Source organism: Lepidochelys kempii, chromosome 2 (assembly GCF_965140265.1).
Source record: "Lepidochelys kempii isolate rLepKem1 chromosome 2, rLepKem1.hap2, whole genome shotgun sequence".
Classification (NCBI taxonomy): domain Eukaryota; kingdom Metazoa; phylum Chordata; order Testudines; family Cheloniidae; genus Lepidochelys; species Lepidochelys kempii.
Window position 1 is genome coordinate 159,516,298 of NC_133257.1, and position 23,287 is coordinate 159,539,584.

Below are 23,287 nucleotides of genomic sequence, written 5' to 3' on the forward strand. Positions count from 1 at the left end.
TAGAGACTGCATATTGCATTTGCAACCCAAACTGGGTAATGACATTAATGTTCTTCTTAAGGTTTCTTGTATAATTCCTATAAACTACTGCACTTGAGAATCCTGCTGTATCTCTCTGTCTAGCTGCATTTACAGTATATTAGGTACATTTTAAAAAGGGCCAAAATAGACTCTAATATACTGATACAGGACTTGAGCCTACTTTCATTGACTTAAATGTGAACAGAATCAGCCCTGACTGAGACTGTGTCATTGGTCTGTGTCATAATGTCAGTCAGTCAGCCCTGACTGAGACTGTGTCATAATGGTGTCATTTTAAAAAAATTACTGGGTCATCATGGTTGAAATGGCAAAGTCATGGAATTACAGGAAGAGACATTAAAAGCCTCAGGCATTTTTCCATAACAAAATAACTTATTTTTCAGTTTTTCATCCAAACAAGTGAATATGGTTTTTGTTTTACTTTTTAGGTTTATTTAACATGTAACTAACCCTTCATTTCAAGGGTTTCTTTCCGGGACAAAAGAAAATACATCATGTTTGTACTCAGTTATTTATTCATTTACATTTTTGTGGGAGCAGAGCCATCCAAATTTGCAAACAGTACCTTCTGCTACAACTCCCTTTACAAACCGAGAGGGAATGAAAGAGATTACACACTATGGTAATAGCTGCTATGGCAAAACACAAGATGAATAGAGGCTGGGAAGTATTGGTGTTGTTCGTGCTGCTGGTTGCTCTGGTGTTTCACAGGCTGTAATTGGAAATGAAAATGCAAGGATTTGAAGTAAAGAAGGAACCCAAACAAGACTTGGGTGCCTCTTTATTAACTTCTACTATCTAGTGTTCTGGTAACGTAGGGATATCACAAGCTGTGTTAGTCAATACATGAAGTTCTGCTCCCTGGAGCAGATAATAATTGTGATAGTTTTAGATCAATCCAGGGTATAAATAAAATAGGGTATGACATATTTTTCTGTTTCCTAGCAGCAATTCAAAGACTCTACTAGAATAATCCACAATAAAATGATATTCATATTATACATTGTTCCAGGTAAACTAATAAAATAAATAACAGCAACAACCAACAACTGATTTAAAGTAGTCAATGCTAATGGTCTATCATTGTCTTATTTGCATTTAATATGGTGTTATTTCCTCCTTACTATCTCCCATATATTTTATAAGGGAAATAAGACATCTTGAGACTACTTGTTCAATTTGCTTATACATACAAGACCAAACATGAATTCCAGTCCCTGTTTATATCTGTCTATGCCCATTTGCGTACTGCATACAAGATACACTGACACATCTTGTATGGTTAGCATGCAAAATAATCCCATCCAAGGGTGAGTGTACACGTCTGTGATTTCAATATTCTGAGATGATACAAGGACAGTTTTTTTCGAATAACTGTTTGGACATCCTTCCAAGATTACTTATTTCAAATATTTAAATTTGTTCATCCTTTCAACTGCCTCTTTCATTTCAGTCATTTTCTGATCATTTGCTGGAAGTTTTGGAGTGTCTATGTGTACTTGCATGTCTGTTCTTTGCTATTAGGCTCAGTGATGCAGTTTCTTTAACGATCACCAGCAGCAGAAATCTTCAGTTTGTATCATCTGGAAACAAGGTATCCGTCTGACTGACAAATCATTCTATGTAATTTGAATGCGCCAGGGTGGTTGATGATGAGATCCAGCAGTAAACATAGCTGCCATTTACATATCTAGGAAAGCACTTGTAGCCAAATACAATTGCTTATAATTCATTTTGTATTTTTGGTAACTGTTCTTCTGCTGGTGAGTGACTTCCATGGGTAGTGGTTCTGCCTTCCTGGTGCAGTAATGCACCAAAGCCAATCTTAGATGTGTCAGCACTAGAGACAGCTCTTTATTAGGATCAAAGTAAGAAAGCTTGTGACCTGGTTCCTCTGTGATATGGGTCTTTATAAGCAAAATAGAAAGCCATGTCATGCTGCTTACCCCAAATTAATTTATTATCTTGCTTTAGCAGCTGTTGAAATGATGCCTTGATTTGACAAGTTTGGTGCAAACTTGGGCTCATAGTTAATCATACCAAGGACCGTCTTTAGTGTTAAAAGTCATGTCTCAAATCCATATTCCTGACTGTAGTGAAATTAGCTAACTGTGTTTTAAGCACATCTGTCTCAATGTGATGTCAAACAACATATTTCTGGAATACAGATCATGGTTTTATCTAGGATGCCTTTTTTCCCCAAAGACCACTATGTTACAGCATGAAGGTTTCTACTGTGTTCCCCATTTGAACAACCAAATACTACCCTGGGTAGTTATCAATGATGGCTTCATCTCCACTGAGCACATTATACATCACATCAACCATATGTGGTACTATGCATCATTTTCTACTGAGACAGACTCCTTGTCCTATGTGCTCAAAGTGGTTGGTCATGATGGCTGTTTAGACAGTTGTACTGCACCAAACCTTGACCTTGCAAAGAACATGCAGAAGAACTGGGCACTGGTGAGCTTAGGTGTAATGTCCTCAAAGGCAAACATGGATGTGTAATATCTTAAGGATCCAGACAAACTATGAGGCCATGCCTATGCTGATAAAGTGATTTACTTTTGCCTTTGGTTACCTGTAAGAGGTCTCCTTTGGTCTCTTCGGTAATGTTGAAAATGTGCATTTCAGTAACTGTGGTTGAACCTTGCATCAAGTAGGCTCAACCATGGCTTCTGAGACAGTGCTGAAGTCCAGTCCAGACTTGTAATTAAACGTTTTCAGTGCCGGTTCAGTTGCACGCTTTGCTGATAACTGTTGGTAGCAATGGGTAAAGTTCCTAGAGTAGACACAGCCTTAGACCCATGTTTTACCAGGCCTGTGCCAGACTTTCTGTAATTATGTTCAAAATGATTTGTACCGTCTAAATTAGCAGCTAAACATTTTTCAGCATCAGCTGAGGGAGGGAGAGAGGGGCCACCTATGCAGTGTGCATTTTTTAAAATTTATATGAGGTCTGAATTCCCCTGTTGAAGACTTTTTCCATTACAGCTAGTGAGTTAACCCAATGTGCTGAATCTGTCACTTTAATGATGACCTCTATTTCGTAGGTGACAATCCCTGCTTGAGGTGATCACAGTGTGGTATATTTTTTGGTGTACATAAAATATGGGTGATTTTTGTATCTAGACAAAGGGTATTCCCAAGAGACTGAGACCAGACTCCTTTGAAAACATCTGTATATTCTGTCAGAATATCAAGTTTAATATTTTCAACATATAGTGTACATCTAGCAAAAAATAGATTTGCTTTTGCTATAACACATGCTTCGGGTTTATCAAAATAAGTGTTTGGTACCTAGCATCCTCTTCATTGATAATCCGTACATTACAATCACACAGTAAGTAGCTGCACTTAATCACATTTTGCTCTACACAGACCAGAAAACATGAGTGCCACAAGTATTTCTATGTTTCTGGGAGCTGGCCAGTTTCTCAGTCCATTCGGACTCCAAAGCCTCTCTTTCAGTGATTCAGGGTTGTACAGTGTATTAATAATTGCACTGTGGGGTTGGGACTGAAGGATGATTGCATGGACAGCTGTCACTAGACTGAAGCAATTTAATATAATTTAGACAGGTGTGAGTTTTAAGCATTGCAACGGGTGGGTCAAATGAGCACTTTCAGGATGTATGTTTTAAAAATCAGAATGAATGGATTATTACACATGCATGTTGGGGTACACATACCGTCTGGGATCTGAATGTAGAACTTCAGCAGATGTCAATGGACATGTGTTACAGGCACTCAGCAAGAGCAAATACCGTCTACGGCGCTAACTATGTGAATGTACCAATCACACAGGAGTAGATCATACCCTCAAGGCACAGCCGTGCATTGGGAAGGGTGCAGAGCTGCACTACTCCAAGGGAAACTTGGGAAGGGATTGTGCTGGTGCACATGGGAGGTATGCAGATTGCACCATCTTTTGTTGGCCAGGGCCTTTGCTACCTCCCCACCCCCTTTGGAACATTATGTGCCATGTAGTGGGGGGAAACATAATAATGGCACAGCCACTATCTAGCCTGTGGTTAAAAATATCTGCTAGCCACAGCTTATCACACTACGGCGGTATATTCTCCCCTTGATGCAGCGTGACCTTGAATGGGATTTGAGAAGCTATTTCTTGGTATTTAAGCGCAACCAGTGGACCACAGATACATCTGTCCTTTCCTTTAGCGAAAGGACTGCAAAACCTTCATTAATCAAATACAATTAATGTTAAACACTGACACTATTAACTCACAGTAAATAAGCTATATGATTATATTCATCCTGTAGGTCAGGCCCAAGGGGATTTGTCACAGATTTCATATTAGCCTCTCCTTCTCCCCTGAGACATCTTTTCCATATGCATGTACACACACACACTGATTTCTGGTAATCCCCGTCAGGCAATAGCACAGCCAGATGACAACTATACATCATTTGTAAAGCCACCCTTCAGACCTAGAGACTGACATAGGGTTGTGTCCAATCTAAAACTGCCTCTATTACTGTTTGGCCACGTAGGATTCAAGAGTTTTCTTGGCTACGCAATCACGGAGGCAGCACCTGGTTTCAAAGTGGAAGGTACTTCTTCCCTGAATGTGATCACACTGGTTGGTCCCCTTCCCAGGGACGCTGTCACAGGCTCCACCTTGTACAACTGGCATTCAAGATTGTTGGGGGAATCTCCAGCCAAACTGGCTTTGCTTTTTCACCCTGACAGGTTGCCATTTTGAAGCTGCCACCACATGATGCAGCCCCCTGCCTTGTGGGCTGAGGAAGACCTCGTATTCTTGATGATCTGCAAGAGGGTCTTTGTTTCCTACAGACTGTGATGCTGGCTGTGTTGCAGCACAAGGAAGTGAGGGGAGCATAGGGAACCTCCTTAGCATGGGCTACTGCATCACTAGTGGCAGCACAAGACTGTGAGTAGCCTCCATGTGGCTGCCACCTCCTGTGGATGTGGGCAAGGAATGGGCCAGGATGGCTGAACCATCACATTCGAGCAGCAGCAGAATGATGAACCAGGATCTTTACATTCCCTGTCTGTTCCTGGAGAAGTGCCACTATATGCTGCTCTGAGCATGGGGCATGAGGGAAAGCCACAACAGATCACCCCATGAATACGTATTTTGCAATGTCTTCATGGATATTAAAAATACCCCCAAAACAATTATTTTCAAAACATGAATACCTGCTTATTAATATAAACTCCTTAAATACTTTTGCACTTTGTGCCTTTTATAAAATGATAAACAAATTCACAAATCCACTCAGTACATTTCTTGCAGTTCATTAGTGCTGCAGGATTTCCATACTCTGATAAAATATCTGTGAACATCGTTACAGATAATGCAGTCAATATACATATACATTACAGTAAAAAAAGTAAAGCAAATATCAACTAATTAAATAATAAACCCCAAGAAAACCTAGTATGCACAGAGACTGGTTGCTACATCACCAGTGGCATAGCAAATATCTAAATCAGTGATACGCATTACTTTGTTCTACACAGATTGGCAGTTAAAGATAATAACCAGATTATAATTTTGCTTAACTGAATATCCAGATTTAGGTGTTGGCAGGAGCCTGTGGTGCTCGGGATGGATTATATACAGCAAGCCAGCACAGGCAGCTCCCTGGGGAACTCCCACTATTTCATTCTGAGAAATACCTTAAACCATCCCAGTCTAGAAATCTGCTTCCCCTCTGAACTTTCACACACCTTCGAGCTCTCTCTCTTTAAATCCCAGAGTATACGGGGCTAAATTCTGGTCTGGTACACAAGTGAAAACCCAGAGAAATTCCACTGACATCAACAAAGTTATTTCGAGTTTATATCTGTGTTGGGGAGATCATACTGTGACCTACCTCTGCAGCCCTACATTTCAGACTTCCACCAGCATAGCTATGTCGATCAAGGGTGTGAAGAGGTATAATTCCTGATCAACATTGCTGTGCTGGCAGAAGCCCCTAATGTAAATGCAAATGTACTGGCAAAGCTGTGTTTTTAGTGGTATACCTTGTTTCACTTTTGGGGAGTGGCTTTATTACACTAGTACAAAGTGCAGTTTTGCTGGTATAGATGCATCCACATTAGGTATGCTTTGACAGTAGGATTTCTCAAAACTAGGTGACTGGGCAACAAAATGGCAGATAAAGTTTAATGTTGATAAATGCGAACTAATGCACACTGGAAAACATAATCCCAACTATACATATAAAATGATGGTGTCTAAATTAGCTGTTAACACTCAAGAAAGAACTTGGAGTCATTGTGGATAGTTCTCTGAAAACATCCACTCAATGTGCAGCAGCAGTCAAAAAAGCAAAAGAATGCTGGGAATAATTAAGAAAAGGATAGATAATAGGACAGAAAATATCATGTTGTCTCTATATAAATCCATGGTATGCCCACATCTTGAATACTGTGTGCAGATGTGGTTGCCCCATGTCAAAAAAGATATACTGGAATTGGAAAAGGTTCAGAAAAGGGCAACAAAATTGATTAGGGGTATGGAATGGCTTCCATATGAGGAGAGATTAATAAGACTGGGACTTTTCAGCTTGGAAAAGAGATGGCTAAGGGGAGATATGATTGAGGTCTATAAAATCATGACTGGTGTAGATTAAGTAGATAAGGAAGTGTTGTTTACTACTTCTCATAACACAAGAACTAGGGGTCACCAAATAAAGTTAATAGGCAGCAGGTTTAAAACAAATAAAAGGAAGTATTTCTTCACACAATGCAGAGTCAACCTGTTGAACTCTTTGCCAGAGGATGTTGTGAAGGCCAAGACTATAACAGGATTCAAAAAAGAACTAGATAAGTTCATGGAGGATAGATCCAGCAATGGCTATTAGCCAGGATGGGCAGGCATGGTGTCTCTAGCCTCTGTTTCTCAGAAGCTGGGAATGAGCAACAGGGAAAGGATCACTTGACAATTACCTGTTCTGTTAATACCTTCTGAGGCACCTGGCATCGGCCACTGTTGGAAGACAGGATACTGGGCTAGATGGACCTTTGGTCTGACCCAATAGGGCCATTCTTATGTTCTTATGACAGTCCTTATGCGGCTATTTGTATAACAATAAAGCACCCCTCATGTAGACATGGCCAAAGACCCAAGGAGACATATGGGAGTTACTGTAGGAGTGGCATAATTCACTTTATGCAGTGTAATTTGGGGGGGGAAGTGGATATGTCTAGGCTAGGGAGTTGCAGTGGTTGAAAGGTGGAGACTTCATTTGGAAAAGGTCTCCTCCAAAGTAGTTCCACATCTCTCTAATGTGGAAATTTTTTGCATCTGAAGCTTTGCACAGAAGACGCACCCTTCCCTTGGGTAGCCTTCTGGGCTTCAGGTTGGCTGGAAGACAGAGAAACATGTGCTATTCAGGAGGCTGTCAGGAGATGTTCCCCCAAAGTGTGTGTCTGACAGAATATACCCACGTTCACATCCTATACACTATCATACGTCTTGTGAGATATCATTTAAAAACTCACAATTTGCTGATCAATAATATGGCAAAATGCATGTAGCAGCATTATATGTGAAGTTATAAATACAAGCTGAGATCAGGACTAAAAGTATGTTTTCCACAGAAGTCTGGAGAGTAGCCTTAGAGACAAAGGGCAAGCTGATGACTCTGCCAGGAGTAAACAAGACCGATGGATCATTACTTGATAAGTGGCCATTCTTCGGCAGGAAAGGGGGTGGGAGCAAAAAGCTACATCTTAGCAAAAAAACAGTATGGAGTTCCCCTCCTCACAGACTGCCTATCGCCTTGCTCTCAGCTGGAAATGCTTCTCAAAGCAGGGGACCAGATTATAAAAAGAAGGAGCAGACACCTCTCTCTCTCTTTCCCTGCCCATCACATTCTGTGCACGTGAAGCGACAAAGGAAGCAGCCACTGGACTCTGAGGAAGGGGCCTGATCTAAAGAGTTCGGTCAGTAAGACTGCTGAAAGCATGTGGTGAAAAAACTTTGCTTTGAATCTAATACAGTTTGTTAAGTTGGGTACCAGTAAGCATTTTATCTTTATTTTTCTTGTAACCCATTTCTGACCTTTAGACCTCATTATTTGTTCATGAGCCAAGGTCATACTAATTTAGAATAAATCTCTGTATATTTTCAGGTCTACTTATAAGAATTGCAATCACATTCTCAGCAGAGCGGAATCTGGAAAGCCCACTAGAAGCATCAGCAAGTCAGTCCAGATGCCTGGAGTTCGCAAGCAGGTGTATTTTGTATGCATACTTTAGTTTATATTCAGTATGAAAAATCTGTGATCTATCTTTAATGCCTGTGCTTTCATTTTATTTATAGGTTTTTTAATCTAGAAATTATTACAAAATATTTTGTTCATACAAGGGTCTAGTGTATCTGTGTCACTAACGCATTCTTTGAATCTGTAAATAAAAATAAAATGGGCAATATGACACTGAGATCTTGGGCAAAAGAACAGTAGACCAGATTCAGAGGTGGGTCTAGAGAATGTCTAAATTGGTTTAACATACACCTTCTTCCCACCTCTTCACAGTCTGTTAGATCAACTGATACTCCCTTTCATTCACACAATGATAAATGCGTATAAGTAGGTCTAGGGGAGTGGTCACAGAATGAAAGTGAGGCTAATGAAGACAATTACACTACTACTTCATCTTTAAATTTAGTCTCTTCTCTTGACGCTGCTAATAAATAGATTTATATAAATTTTAATGTCCAAGAGTCATGTTCAGTAGCAGACAAATTTGCTTCTGACACAGGGCTATCAGCTTTTGTCACCAAGATGACAAAGTCGGAGGTAAGGTTAATCAGACTACATTTTCCATTACATCTTGCCAGTAATTTTTGAAGAAAATATTGTTTTTGAGACTCTTCCAAGAATTGAGAAGACTAATGCTATCTTTGAGCATAAGTTTATGTCACTCTTTGGATGTTTTCTGTTCTGTCGCATTTCACAGTGATTAACGTGCTGCTAGTCAAGCTCTTTTGATTATTGCCGTCTGTGACATTTCTTCTGAGAGATCAAATTAATTTTTCAAAATCTATTACAATATTTTCAAGGATTCTGTCCCTTCCCTACACATGCTTACTAAGTGATGTTATGCTGGGCATTCCTATGAAAAGCTGAACTTTTCTCTGATGCACATACCTCTGCTATTATTTTAAAAATACGTACTAATAAGAATTTGAACAACTTTCCAATCTAGAAAAGCACAATGAAAAGGCAAAACTGGAATGCAGCCTGGCCAGCCTCCTCTCTGTTCAAAGCAGTTAAATAATCAGTGTGATTGGTAGCAGCGCTCATACTCCAAGCACGTCAGCTGTCGTTCACTTTGATCAAGTGGCAGGAGATTTGAGCAATCGGACTGGTTAATGCTAAGTGACAGCCATTCATAGTACACAACAAAGTGCATCCCATTGTGTCTTACTGCACTATCCTAGGCCGTAATTGCTACATTCCCCTTGCCTCCAAACAGACTCAAAATGTATCAATAATATCAATAGAAAATGCCTAACAATGTGTAAATATCTTTTTCAGAAATGAAGAAATAACCTCAACATTTCTTTCCCCCTTAAAATCCAGCCCCAAAACTGAATGGAAAAGTACACTTGCACGAAAGCTTGCTATCTGACAAGGAATTTATTATTTGTTGTTAATGTGATTTGTCCCAGGACAACCAGAATCTCAAATTTGTTTGCCTGGCATGAAAAAATCATCATCATCATCACCACTTACTTACATTGCAGTAGCCCCTTGGAGCCCCAGACAGGGACCAAAACCCCATTGTGCTCAGTGCTGAACAAAGACAGAACAAGAGTGTCCCTGCCCCAAATTGCTTATGGTTGTCCTGGTTTTTGGTTTTTGTAGTGAAACTAAATTTATATTTTTAATTATTCTACTGCTCCTCACTGTCTGTTTGAAAGTTCATTTGAAGAATAGTTCGGCCTACGAATAATCCGAGGAGGGGCGAAGACCTAAGATTGGCATCTGCCCTACTGAGGGTACTATGTAATCTAAAATGACCAGGAACATGTATGCTAGAAGGGTCAGGCAGAGGGGAAAGCATTACGGTTGCCAGTTTTGGTTGGACGTATCCCTGGAGGTTTCATCACGTGACATCATTTTAATTAAAGGTTAATCTTTAATTCCTGGAGACTCCAGGACAAGCCTGGAGGGTTGGCTACCCTAGAAAGCATGCGAGAAGCAGGCTGGGGTAAGGATTCTGAAAGCAGCCTCCAGAGCAGGGGTGGGCAAACTTTTTGGGCCGAGGGCCAAATCGGGGTGCGAAACGGTATGGAGGGCGCGGTAGGGAAGGCTGTGCCTCCCCAAACAGCCTGGCCCCCGCCCCCTATCCACCCCTCCCACTTCCCGCCCGCTGACTGCCCCCCTCAGAACCCCTGATCCATCCAACCGCCCCCCCGCCCCCCGCTCCCCGCTCCGTGTCCCCTGACTGCCCCCGGGACCCCTCCCCCCCGTCGCCGCCGCCCCCTTACCATGCCCCTCAGCGCGGCAGGAGCTCGCAGCCCGGCTGCCCGCGCGGCGGCGGAACGGCGGGGCCGGGGTCGAGCCTCCCCGGCCGGGAGCGCAGGAGCCGCGCAGCGCGGTCCGTTTGCCCAGCTCTGCTCCAGCGGGCAGGCCAGGCCAGGCCAGGCCAGCGCGCCGGGGGCAGCTGCAGCTGCAGCCGCAGCCTGGGTGAGCCGGACTCAGCCAGGAGGAGGATGGAGAAGTAGGAACTGTCTGAGAGCAGGGCTGCGAGAGCAGCACAGGGCAGAAGCAGCTAGGCAGTCGCACGATGGGAGCAAGCGAGAGCAAGGGGCATCACTGGAAAGGGGCTGCCGTGATCCGCCGAGTCGGCGCTGAGGGGGATGGGGGTAGGCACCAGAGGCGTGAGCGGTCTGAGACCCGGCCGGGAATCGAGGCAGCGGGCGCTGAGCGAAGGAACAGCCCGAGGCGAGGTGTGGGGCAGCTGAGCCGTCACCCGCTGAGGAACAGCGTAGGAGAAGGGCTGACAGGGGTTAGAGGAATGAAGGCAAAGAGAAGTAAGACAGGGTCACTTCAGCCTCATCCACTTAAAAGTATCTAATCAGCTGTTTGCATTCCCATCAAGCCAAGTATCATGAGCCCAGAGAAAGGAAGCAGAGACCTGGAGACTATTAGACCATCTTTCTCCCTCAAGCATGCACCCGATGAAGTGTAGCAGGGAGAAACTCATCACAATTAAAAGTGAATGTGTCCACTGTCTGCACAGAGCTAAAAGCAGTTATTTTGTCACATTGCATATTCCAGCCAGTTCAAGATGTGGTGTAGGGTTTTCGAAAGGGCAGAAAGTGCTAACTCTCATACAAGCCCTCAAGATTATGGTGGGAATCCCTGTATCCTGAAACTGTCTTTATTCTTTCTACTGCAGTAGTGCCTAGATCATGGACCAGAACCCCATTGTACTTGGTGCTGTACAAACAGAACAAAACTGAAGGGAAAAAACGTAGTTAGAGTATGAGAACCGATCACATTTGAAATAAGAGCTAGGTCAGCAAACTTGTTTTGTTTTTTCAAAGACTATGCTGCAAAGAGAGCTACCAGAGTTAGGATGACACTAAGGCTATATCTACTCAGCCCCGCAGTTTGGACTCTGAGGTTGTGAACTGCAGTGCCCGAAGTACTACGCTGTAAAACCTGTGTGAATGCTGCTGGCACAAACTGAGATTCCTTGTCTGCATTAATGGAATCCTGCTACCTATATTGTGGGGCACTGTAGACAAGCCCTTCGGAAGACTTTTCCCACCAATACCATTCCCTGAAAAAATATCCATTCTATTTTGATCTCAATACCTGGTGGTATTTCAATGACAAAGCTTATGCTAGTGAACTGAAGGTGTGTTTGCGGTAGTGTCCATACATGCAGAAACGGTTTTTAGTGGCAAAGACCACAAGAAGAATGTGCTATGAATTTGAGATTTACTGCTGTATATACTGCATTTTATAAAGAAGCAAAGCTTGTTCACTTTCTGAACTGTATAAAAAAAGAATTTCAGTAGTGATTTCAAATACATTTCAAACCTTTACTTTCTACAGCCCACTAAGATGTTGTCTTTTCCTTATCATTTAATTTACATGATAAATATGTACTAAAGATTGAAAGAGTCTCTTGTACATTTTACTGTAATAGCTATATCCAGGCAACAAACTAGTATCTCACTGCATATATACACAAAAATAAAAGGAGTACTTGTGGCACCTTAGAGACTAACCAATTTATTTGAGCATGAGCTTTCGTGAGCTACAGCTCATTTCATCGGATGTATACTGTGGAAAGTGTAGAAGATCTTTTTATACACACAAAGCATGAAAAAAATGGGTGTTTACCACTACAAAAGGTTTTCTCTCCCCCCACCCCCACTCTCCTGCTGCTAATACCTTATCTAAAGTGATCACTCTCCTTACAATGTGTATGATAATCAAGTTGGGCCATTTCCAGCACAAATCCAGGTTTTCTCCCCCCTTTCGCCCACCTTGATTATCATACACATTGTAAGGAGAGTGATCACTTTAGATAAGCTATTACCAACAGGAGAGTGGGTTTGTGGGGGGAGAGAAAACCTTTTGTAGTGGTAAACACCCATTTTTTCATGCTTTGTGTGTATAAAAAGATCTTCTACACTTTCCACAGTATGCATCCGATGAAGTGAGCTGTAGCTCACGAAAGGTTATGCTCAAATAAATTGGTTAGTCTCTAAGGTGCCACAAGTACTCCTTTTCTTTTTGCGAATACAGACTAACACGGCTGTTACTCTGAAACCTGCATATATACTGTAGACTTATATAGATCATTGGATTTTCTTTTCATGTACTTTATCACAGTAAAGTTTAACAATACCAGCACAAAATAATAAAAGCTTTGTCACATGAAAATTGCTCAATATAGCTGACTAGATGGAAATCTTTCATATGACTGGCTGAACAACGTATTCAGTCCGCATCCAAGAGCAGTAAAGTGACTGTCAGAATTTGACATCAATAGTTGTAAAATAAGCAATGGACCACATTTAATCCTGGCATGGCTCTATTGACTACAGTGGAGTTACACAGAACCATCTGGGGCCAAGATTTGTGTGTCCATAAAAACTTCAATTTATGCCACCTTTGTGGTGTCTGGTTCCTGGGCTCCATGTGCTCTACTCTGGTCTCCCAGGCTAAGTTAAAGTAGCCTGAAGGTTTCTCTATCTGGCACTGGATGCCAATCATTTAAGAGGTTGAGATCAATACCAGGGACCAAGAGGTGACAGGGAAGCGCTGGCCATACTCCATTTTTCCCCCCAACATCCCCTCTGCTGTGCTGCACCAATTGTTACACTGACTCTATTGCACCAAAGCGCCCCCCCATGGTAGGGGTGATCCTTCCAAAGCTTTCATGCTGCTTTGCCCAAAATCTGTACTGTTATCTTTGCAGCAAACTGGATTTGACTTTACTCACATCATGTAGCGAACTCCCAGGAGAGTAATCACCTTGAAGTCAGTGGGATCACTGGTGTAATAAAGAAAAGACGATTGGTAAAACTGTGCCCCAATTATACAGTAAGCTAAAATTACTGGGTCCAAATTCTACTCTCATTTTCTCAGTGTAAATCCAGAGATGACCCCATGGGCTTTAAGCTGCAGTAGCAGAGCACAATCTGGCCTTTTGTTGTAACATCTGTTTTAAAAATAAATCTTCTATTTGGTAGTGGTAATTAATGCTAATACTAATTGTAGCTATATCTAGTAAACTTATTTCTCTATCTCCCTCTGTATCTCAGAATAGTGATCCCCTAAAGAATTATTGAGGTAATTGGCAAACTAGGAAGATTTCAATGATGAAAACCTTCACAAACCTATAACCCATTAATACGCTTGTCACCAGCGTAAATAAGAAAAGAGTGTAAAGCAAGCTGTCACGTATCTTCAGTCCAAGCTTTGTATCCCTGTATTTATCTATCAAAAAGTGTCTCCATTGCTTGGACTTTTGCTTCTCTATTAGCAGTTTGGGCATTGAGAGCCAGCAGGGGAGGAGACTAAGAATAATTGGGCAAGGAGACTGGGACTGGGAACAGGGTATGGGGAGCAGAGATTGTGACTGGCTGGGCAAGGAGATTACATTATAATTACTAAGCCCTCAAAACAGCTTTTTAAATGAAAGATCATACATGTTTTTTTTTCCAATTGAAATATTCTCTTTTAAATGTTTGATTCACTCCAAACCTGAAAGAGGGTAGAGAAAATACAACACACACACACACACCCACACACACACACACACCAACAAAGAGTAAAACTGCTGGAGGGCTTTTGTGGGGTGAAGAAATCTATTTCTTTACTACCTTAAAAATGGCAATAAAGTAAATATACATTTATTTATGTCATAACAAATGTAGAAGTCAGCCGGGCTAGGCAGTGACTCCATCATGCTCTTTCAGGCAGGGGTCTTGAGTTCAGCTCACTCTTCCTGGGAGTGGCAGCCCCACCTCATCATGCAGTCTAGACCAATCTCTGGCCAACACACACAGGGCTGCTGATGTGGTTTGGAGGGAGCTTTATCATTCAGCCCTTTTGGTCACAGTTTAAAACCTTTGAGAGTGGCATGAGGATATTCACCCAAACGTATATATGGTAGCTGGAAAGAATTCTCTTTTGTCTATCTGTGTACTGTGAAGAGAAAGACTGGGCTAGCGATTAGGGAACTAGTCTAGCACTTGGGAGACCTGTATTAAGTTCCTGCTCCACCATAGATTTCCTTTGTGGCCATGAGTTTGTCACTGTGGTCAATATTTTCACAGCTACTTAGGCACGAACAGATGCAGGTAGATATCTAGTCAGATTTTCAAAAATTGCTTAGCTGCTTTTGAAAATCCCACTAGGTGCCTATTTGCAGCGTTAAGCACCTAAATATTTTTTAAAATCTGGCCCTCTGTGCCTGAATTCCCATCTGTAAAACAAGGATATCATCACATCCCTAGCCCACAGGGGCATTGTGAGGATAAATGCATTAATGAGTGATATGGAAGGGGGGGGGGAGTTCAGCTGTTGTGACCTGCACTGGATGTGCCATGTTTGTCTTTCTTCCACAGGACAGAAGCGACTTTGTCTGTACAAAGTGCAAGCTGGTCTCCATATTGGAAGAGAAGATTGAAGGTCTGGAGCAACAGATAACGACCCTGCGTTGCATACAAGAATCTGAGGATTTTCTGGACAAAAGTCAGGATATGCTTCTACGGGCACAAAGCTCTAATGATGTAGAGCAGGTTGCACAGTGGAGCCAAGAGGCCAGTGAAGAAGCTTGGCAACATGTGACCTCCAGAAGAAGAAGGGGGAATGTCCAGGTTCCAGCAACACGGACACAGGTAACTAACCACTTTCATGTTCTCTCCACAGGTACCATTGCGGAGAGTGGACCAGATGATACGTCTGGGGGGAGAAAGCAGGAGGAGACTCCGCTGGTTGGAAGGCATGAAATGCACTGTCCTGAGGTTGGGGGTTCCACGACCACCACTCCCAAGAGAAGGAGGCGGGTGGTGGTGGTCGGGGACTCTCTCCTCCGGGGGACTGAGTCATCTATCTGCCACCCTGACCAGCAAAACCGAGAAGTCTGCTGCTTGCCAGGGGCTAAGATTCGCGATGTGACGGAGAGACTGCGAGACTCATCAAGCCCTCGGATCGCTACCCCTTCCTGCTTCTCCACATGGGCACCAATGATACTGCCAAGAATGACCTTGAGCGGGTCACTGCAGACTACGTGGCTCTGGGAAGAAGGATAAAGGAGTTTGAGGCGCAAGTGGTGTTCTCGTCCATCCTCCCCGTGGAAGGACAAGGCCTGGGTAGGGACCGTCGCATGAATGTCAATGAATGGCTACGCAGGTGGTGTCGGAGAGAAGGCTTTGGATTCTTTGACCATGGGATGGTGTTCCATGAAGAAGGAGTGCTGGGCAGAGACGGGCTCCACCTTACGAAGAGAGGGAAGAGCATCTTTGCGAGCAGGCTGGCTAACCTAGTGAGGAGGGCTTTTAACTAGGTTAAGTGGGAGGTAAGTGGGAAAGCAGGATACCGGGAGGAACCACAGGCAGGAACATCTGTGAGGGGAGGGCTCCTGCCTCATACTGAGAATGAGGGGCGATCAGCAGGTTATCTCAAGTGCTTATATACAAATGCACAAAGCCTTGGAAACAAGCAGGGAGAACTGGAGGTCCTGGTGATGTCAAGGAATTATGACGTGATTGAAATAACAGAGATTTGGTGGGATAACTCACATGACTGGAGTACTGTCATGGATGGTTATAAACTGTTCAGGAAGGACAGGCAGGGCAGAAAAGATGGGGGAGTAGCACTGTATGTAAGGGAGCAGTATGACTGCTCAGAGCTCCGGTACGAAACTGCAGAAAAACCTGAGTGTCTCTGGATTAAGTTTAGAAGTGTGAGCAACAAGAGTGATGTAGTGGTGGGAGTCTGCTATAGACCACTGGACCAGGGGGATGAGGTGGATGAGGCTTTCTTCCAGCAACTTGCAGAAGCTACTAGATCGCACGCCCTGGTTCTCATGGGTGACTTTAATTTTCCTGATATCTGCTGGGAGAGCAATACAGCGGTGCATAGACAATCCAGGAAGTTTTTGGAAAACGTAGGGGACAATTTCCTGGTGCAAGTGCTAGAGGAGCCAACTTGGGGGGGGGGGAGCTTTTCTTGACCTGCTGCTCACAAACTGGGAAGAATTAGTGGGGGAAGCAAAAGTGGATGGGAATTTGGGAGGCAGTGACCATGAGTTGGTTGAGTTCAGGATCCTGACGCAGGGAAGAAAGGTAAGCAGCAGGATACGGACCCTGGACTTCAGGAAAGCAGACTTCGACTCCCTCAGGGAACGGATGGGTAGGATCCCCTGTGGGACTATCATGAAGGGGAAAGGAGTTCAGGAGAGCTGGCTGTATTTCAAGGAATCCCTGTTGAGGTTACAGGGACAAACCATCCCGATGAGTCGAAAGAATAGTAAATATGGCAGGCGACCAGCTTGGCTTAACGGTGGAATCCTAGCGGATCTTAAACATAAAAAAGAAGCTTGCAAGAAGTGGAAGGTTGGACATATGACCAGGGAAGAGTATAAAAATATTGCTCGGGCATGTAAGAATGAAATCAGGAGGGCCAAATCACACCTGGAGCTGCAGCTAGCAAGGGATGTCAAGAGTAACAAGAAGGGTTTCTTCAGGTATGTTGGCAACAAGAAGAAAGCCAAGGAAAGTGTGGGCCCCTTACCGAATGAGGGAGGCAACCTAGTGACAGAGGATGTGGAAAAAGCTAATGTACTCAATGCTTTTTTTGCCTCTGTCTTCACTAACAAGGACAGCTCCCAGACTGCTGCGCTGGGCATCACAGCATGGGGAGTAGATAGCTAGCTCTCTGTGGAGAAAGAGGTGGTTAGGGACTATTTAGAAAAGCTGGACGTGCACAAGTCCATGGGGCCGGACGAGTTGCATCCGAGAGTGCTAAAGGAATTGGCAGCTGTGATGGCAGAGCCATTGGCCATTATCTTTGAAAACTCGTGGCGAACGGGGGAAGTCCCAGATGACTGGAAAAAGGCTAATGTAGTGCCAATCTTTAAAAAAGGGAAGAAGGAGGATCCTGGGAACTACAGGCCAGTCAGCCTCACCTCAGTCCCCGGAAAAGTCATGGAGCAGGTCCTCAAAGAAGCACTTACATGAGAGGAAAGTGATCAGGAACAGTCAGCATGTATTCACCAAGGGAAGGTCATACCTGACTAATCTAATCGCCTTCTATGATGAGATTACTGGTTCTGTGGATGAAGGAAAAGCAGTGGATGTATTGTTTCTTGACTTTAGCAAAGCTTTTGACACTGTCTCCCACAGTATTCTTGTCAGCAAGTTAAAGAAGTATGGGCTGGATGAATGCACTATAAGGTGGGTAGAAAGTTGGCTAGATTGTCGGGCTCAACGGGTAGTGATCAATGGCTCCATGTCTAGTTGGCAGCCAGTATCAAGCGGAGTGCTTCAAGGGTCTGTCCTGGGGCCGGTTTCGTTCAGTATCTTCATAAATGATCTGGAGGATGGCATGGATGGCACCCTCAGCAAGTTTGCAGATGACACTAAACTGGGAGGAGTGATAGATATGCTGGAGGGTAGGGCTAGGATACAGACAGACCTAGACAAATTAGAGGATTGGGCCAAAAGAAATCTGATGAGGTTCAGCAAGGACAAGTGCAGAGTCCTGCACTTCGGACAGAAGAATCCCATGCACTGCTACAGACCAGGGACCAAATGGCTAGGCAGCAGTTCTTCAGAAAACGACCTGGAGTTATAGTGGATGAGAAGCTGGATATAAGTGACAGTGTGCCCTTGTTGCCAAGAAGGCCAATCGCATTTTGGGATGTATAAGTAGGGGCATAGCGAGCAGATTGAGGGACGTGATCATCCCCCTCTATTCAACATTGATGAGGCCTCATCTGGAGTACCATGTCCAGTTTTGGGCCCCACACTACAAGAAGGATGTGGATAAATTGGAGAGAGTCCAGCGAAGGGCAACAAAAATGATTAGGGGTCTGGAACACATGACTTATGAGGAGAGGCTGAGGGAACTGGGATTGTTTAGTCTGCAGAAGAGAAGAATGAGGGGGGATTTGATAGCTGCTTTCAACTACCTGAGAGGTGGTTCCAGAGAGGATGGTTCTAGACTATTCTCAGTGGTAGAAGAGGACAGGACAAGGAGTAATCGTCTCAAGTTGCAGTGGGGGAGGTTTAGGTTGGATATTAGGAAAAACTTTTTCACTAGGAGAGTGGTGAAACACTGGAATGCATTACCTAGGGAGGTGGTAGAATCTCCTTCCTTAGAAGTCTTTAAGGTCAGGCTTGAGAAAGCGCTGGCTGAGATGATTTAATTGGGGATTGGTCCTGCTTTGAGCAGGGGGTTGGACTAGATGACCTCCTGAGGTCCCTTCCAACCCTGATATTCTATGATTCTATGAAAGATTATGAGCCACTCAGATACTATAGCAATGGGGCTGATAAAAGTACCTAAAAGATAAGGTATATCTGCATTGCAATTAGACACCTGTCGCTGGCCAATGCCAGCTGACTTGGGCTCACAGGTTCTCAGAATAAGGAATTGTTTAACTGTAGTGTAGATGTTGAGACTCAGGCTGCAACCTGAGCTCTGGGACCCTCCAACCTTGCAGGATCCTGGAACTTGGGCTCCAGCCCAAGCCCAGATATCTACACCACAATTAAACTGTCCCTTAGCCTGAACTATGAGCCTGAGTCAGCTGGCACTGGCCACCTGCAGGTGTCTAAATGCACTGTAGAGATAGCCATAGTAGTTTCCAATAATAAAAAAATAGGTTTGCATTACTTGACTACAAGTTTGTAGGCTTGAAACTGGACATGATAAAAACCCTCTTTCTTGATTATTAACCATTATAAAATGTGTCACATCTATCCATAATTTGGAAATGAGCATAACTCAAAGTCCCAGATCAAAACAACCCCACATCTCTGAGTATAAGTGAAATCAAAACCTGCATTTAAAGCTGGTAGCTGGCTTAAGCCTCTCTCTAAAAATAAACCTTCCATTAAACCATTTAATAAATGTTTTATTAGAGTTGTACTTATAAGGAATCTGAAAGAAAACTGTAAAGAATTTGCTGTGTTTCAACACATGAAGAGGTTTTTTGCTCTGCTGTCCACCTAAATGTAAGACTGTGAAATATCTTAGTTTTATTACTGGCATTATTGTAAACAAAATAGCATAGCCATTTTCTGTGAAAGAGGAATTCTTTTGCTATTTTGGAGTAAGCTAATAGCAAGCCAAAGTACAAAAAAGTCTAAGGTTGTGGTTAAACGATGGGTAGGTTTAGTACTCTGAAAAGTGACTCCACAAAAATAGCTTTTTGAAGCTTTATGTTCATTATCTCACTGGTTTCCAGAGCAAACATATTCAGCTTGGTGGTAAAAAAAGATGTTTTTTCAAACTGCCTTTGCAGCAAAAAAACAACCAGGGATCTGAAAATCAAGCTGCTCTCTTTCCATCTTGTGCATCATTACCAGTCATAAAGGTCAAATTATATCTCAGTGACATCTTGCAATTCTATTTCCCTATGTGAGTTTCTAAAAGCACAACCAGCTCTCTAATTCTAATTTAGTGAACAGTTCCATTGATGATGCACAATCAAAAAAAATAGAGTCCAACTAATTCTCTCAACTATGTTGACGCTGCAGGGCTAATGGGGTAAAAATTAGTAAAAACCCCAAACCCTGATTTTTTGTCACGAAAGGCTGTACGCGTGACTTTGAATATACACAAAGAGCAGATCTGCTAAACAGGATGCCATTGACACTTTTCAGAGTAGAACTACCATCACCACGAGTTTATTGTTATCTTTTCTTAGCCCAGTTGCCCATGCCAGACTGGGTGTGTTGGGATTTTATTTTTATACCCATTTTTGCCAGATTGATAGTAGCCAACAGTGGTTACCATTTCACAGTGTGTGTGAAATGAACAGGTAATCGCATGCCAGTTTCAGGTAGACAGTTGTCCACATACAATAAACTCCATCCAATGGACACTACTTGGCATCCTTTAGGCAGCCCAAGCAGAGTGCCTTCACCTTTTAATGCCGTCACCTTCAGCTGTGGTCCCTCTGGGTTAGGGTTGAAGTCTGCCTCTCCTGAATATATTCTGTCGATAGAGACATGCTCTATTCAGGCCTATCAATCTACCACCTTCCATAATCACTGACATTTATTTTTAAAAGAGAAACTGTAAAATCCTTCATAAACACTTGAAACAAAATTAGGTTTCAGCAACGTTTATGAACAAGCAGCTCTTCTCTGGCAAAGCTCCTCACTCTCTTCATTAAGTTAAAAGGTATTTTATTATTACTTAATTTTTTAACATTGGGACTTCAATAGTTTAAATGGCTCAGCATCGCAGAAGACAGTGGCCCAGAGAAGTAGCCGCTTAAGCTTTGAAAGTGGAACACACTAAAGGCACTAAGCATTTGCATTTATGCCAGGCATCTTCCACCCTGCAGTCCCCAGGCATGTTTTACACATGCAAAACTCCATTCAAATTCAATGGCAGTGACACACACATTAAAAATGCAGGACTGGGTTGAAACTATAGCTCAAAGACATGTCCTGTTACTGGTATTCTTCTGCCTTTTGAGTATCTGTAGAAGGGTCACTCACCAGTCAATGCGCCACCTCATGGCGGGGCATAGTGTAGTAGCCTTTTCAACTCCAGTACCCACTGTCAACAGCCACTCCAATTCTGTGGTGGTTCGACCGTTCTCCCCAATCAGCCCTCCAGCCAGGTTGTTTAAAATTCCATCCTTTCTGAGGTAATAAAGAATCCAGTGACCTTATGTCTGGTCTTCAGCTCCACTCTGGGCTCAACAGTCCTTGCTCACTTGTGTCAGGAGGGCTTTATTTCCCCTTTCTTGGAATCAAGGAGAGGAACTCAGGTGCTCCCTCACCTCTGGGTTCCAGCCCAGGACCCTGTAGTAAACGAAGATCTGCTTCCTGCTGCTTCCCTGGGCCACTTCCTACCTCCATCTGCCTCCAGGCCCCTCTGAAAGAACAGCTTGTCCCAATGTTTTGTCCTTGGGAGGTCCCGGCTCCTTGCACTGCATCCCTCCAGATAGCAAGCAGTGCAAAGTCCTCTATAGCAGTGGTTCTCAAAGTCGGTCCGCCGCTTGTTCAGGGAAAGCCCCTGGTGAGCCGGACTGGTTTGTTTACCTGCCGCTCCGCAGGTTCGGCCAATTGCAGCTTCCACTGGTTACGGTTTGCCGCGCCAGGCCAATGGGGGCTGCGGGAAGGGCGGCCAGCACGTCCCTTGGCCCACGCCGCTTCCCGCAGCCCTCATTGGCCTGGAGCAGCGAACCGTAACCAGTGGGAGCTGCAATTGGCCGAACCTGCAGACGCGGCAGGTAAACAAACCAGTCCGGCTCACCAGGGGCTTTCCCTGAACAAGCAGCAGACCGGCTTTGAGAGCCACTGCTCTAGAGGCTCCCCAGCAGCAGCAGGAACCCATTGTATGAGCAGCAGCCTTTTATCCCAGCAGTTCCTGATCAAATATTTAGCCACAGGTGGGAAGTAGCAGCTCTCTCTCTCTCTCTCTGTAGCAGCGTCGGGTCTAAACACACCCAGTGAGATACTGTGATAGGATTTATTGGGTGCATCACCTGAGAACTTTGGCATCTCTAGACCAGAGATTACCTTACTTTGCCCATCCTTCTCCCTCCGTACTAGCTGCACCCGTTTCCAGGTCATCCTACCAATAGGTCATGCAAACTGGCCTAGCAAGTCTACCATAATTGTGAGAGAGACAAAGACCCACCAAACACAAGTAACTCTCTCCACGAGCTGGCCCATACTACTCAAATCACCACACTGCAACAAGAAATAAATCCGGAACAACTAGAAAAAATCTAATTCCTATTCCCTGCACCATCAGCCACTAACAGCCCCAGACCAGAAACCAAACGGCACCAAATTCAAAATTCTGTTGGTGAATGCGAGATCAAACAAAACTATCACCATCCATGACCTGCTCTCAGCCATTCCTCTGCAGAATTCCACCAACCTGAGTTGCTCACCTTACACTGTAATATCATTCAGCTCCCCATGCATCAAGAATTGTCAAGGGAGGCGAAGAAACAGGTAAAGATGTGGAAAAATAAATCTCTCAGATGCAAGAGACATGCAACCCCTATGGCCTCTTGATGCCATAGAAAGCTTCCTGTAAGACTTGATTGAGCTAGTCTTCTGCTACTAGAAATTCTCAAACTCCCAACACCCACAAAGACAACCCTGTGACGGGTTGGGTCACAGAAACCCCCTTGGGACTGCCATCTGATGTGCTGAGACTACCTCCAAGCCCTTTTTCCCTGGCAGCTTGAGACTTCAGTACCCTGCCTGGTTGTGCCAGACACACTAGCCTGCTACAAACACAGGCCCAGGTCTGAACCACATTCCCCAAAAGCTGCAGGCTTAACTGAAAACAGCTTAAGAAGTGCTTCTGTCTCCAACAACCAGATACCCAGTTTCCAATGGGATCCAAACCCCAAATAAAGCTTATACAGGGTAAACTCATAAATTGCTCACCTTCTATAACACTGATAGAGAGATATGCTGTTTTCTCCCCCAGGTATTACTACTTGCTCTGGGTTAATTAATAAGTAAAAAGTGATTTTATTAAATATAAAAAGT

The 23,287-nt window shown here is 43.7% G+C and overlaps 1 protein-coding gene across 15 annotated transcripts in view; it reads right to left on the minus strand.

The window, feature by feature from the left end:
- The window catches only part of LOC140907213 (poly(rC)-binding protein 3-like), a 713,049-nt gene that overhangs the window by 308,605 nt on the left and 381,157 nt on the right, over window positions 1-23,287 (minus strand). The window contains exon 3 of one of the 15 annotated variants that reach the window (XM_073332615.1): window positions 13,522-13,572. The exons of 12 other annotated variants lie outside the window; for them this stretch is intronic. The gene's annotated coding sequence lies outside the window, so the exon portion shown is untranslated. Of the gene's footprint in view, window positions 1-10,543; window positions 10,648-13,521; window positions 13,573-23,287 lie in introns of those variants that run through there. 2 more of the 15 variants (XM_073332619.1, XM_073332627.1) reach the window with 2 other exon arrangements.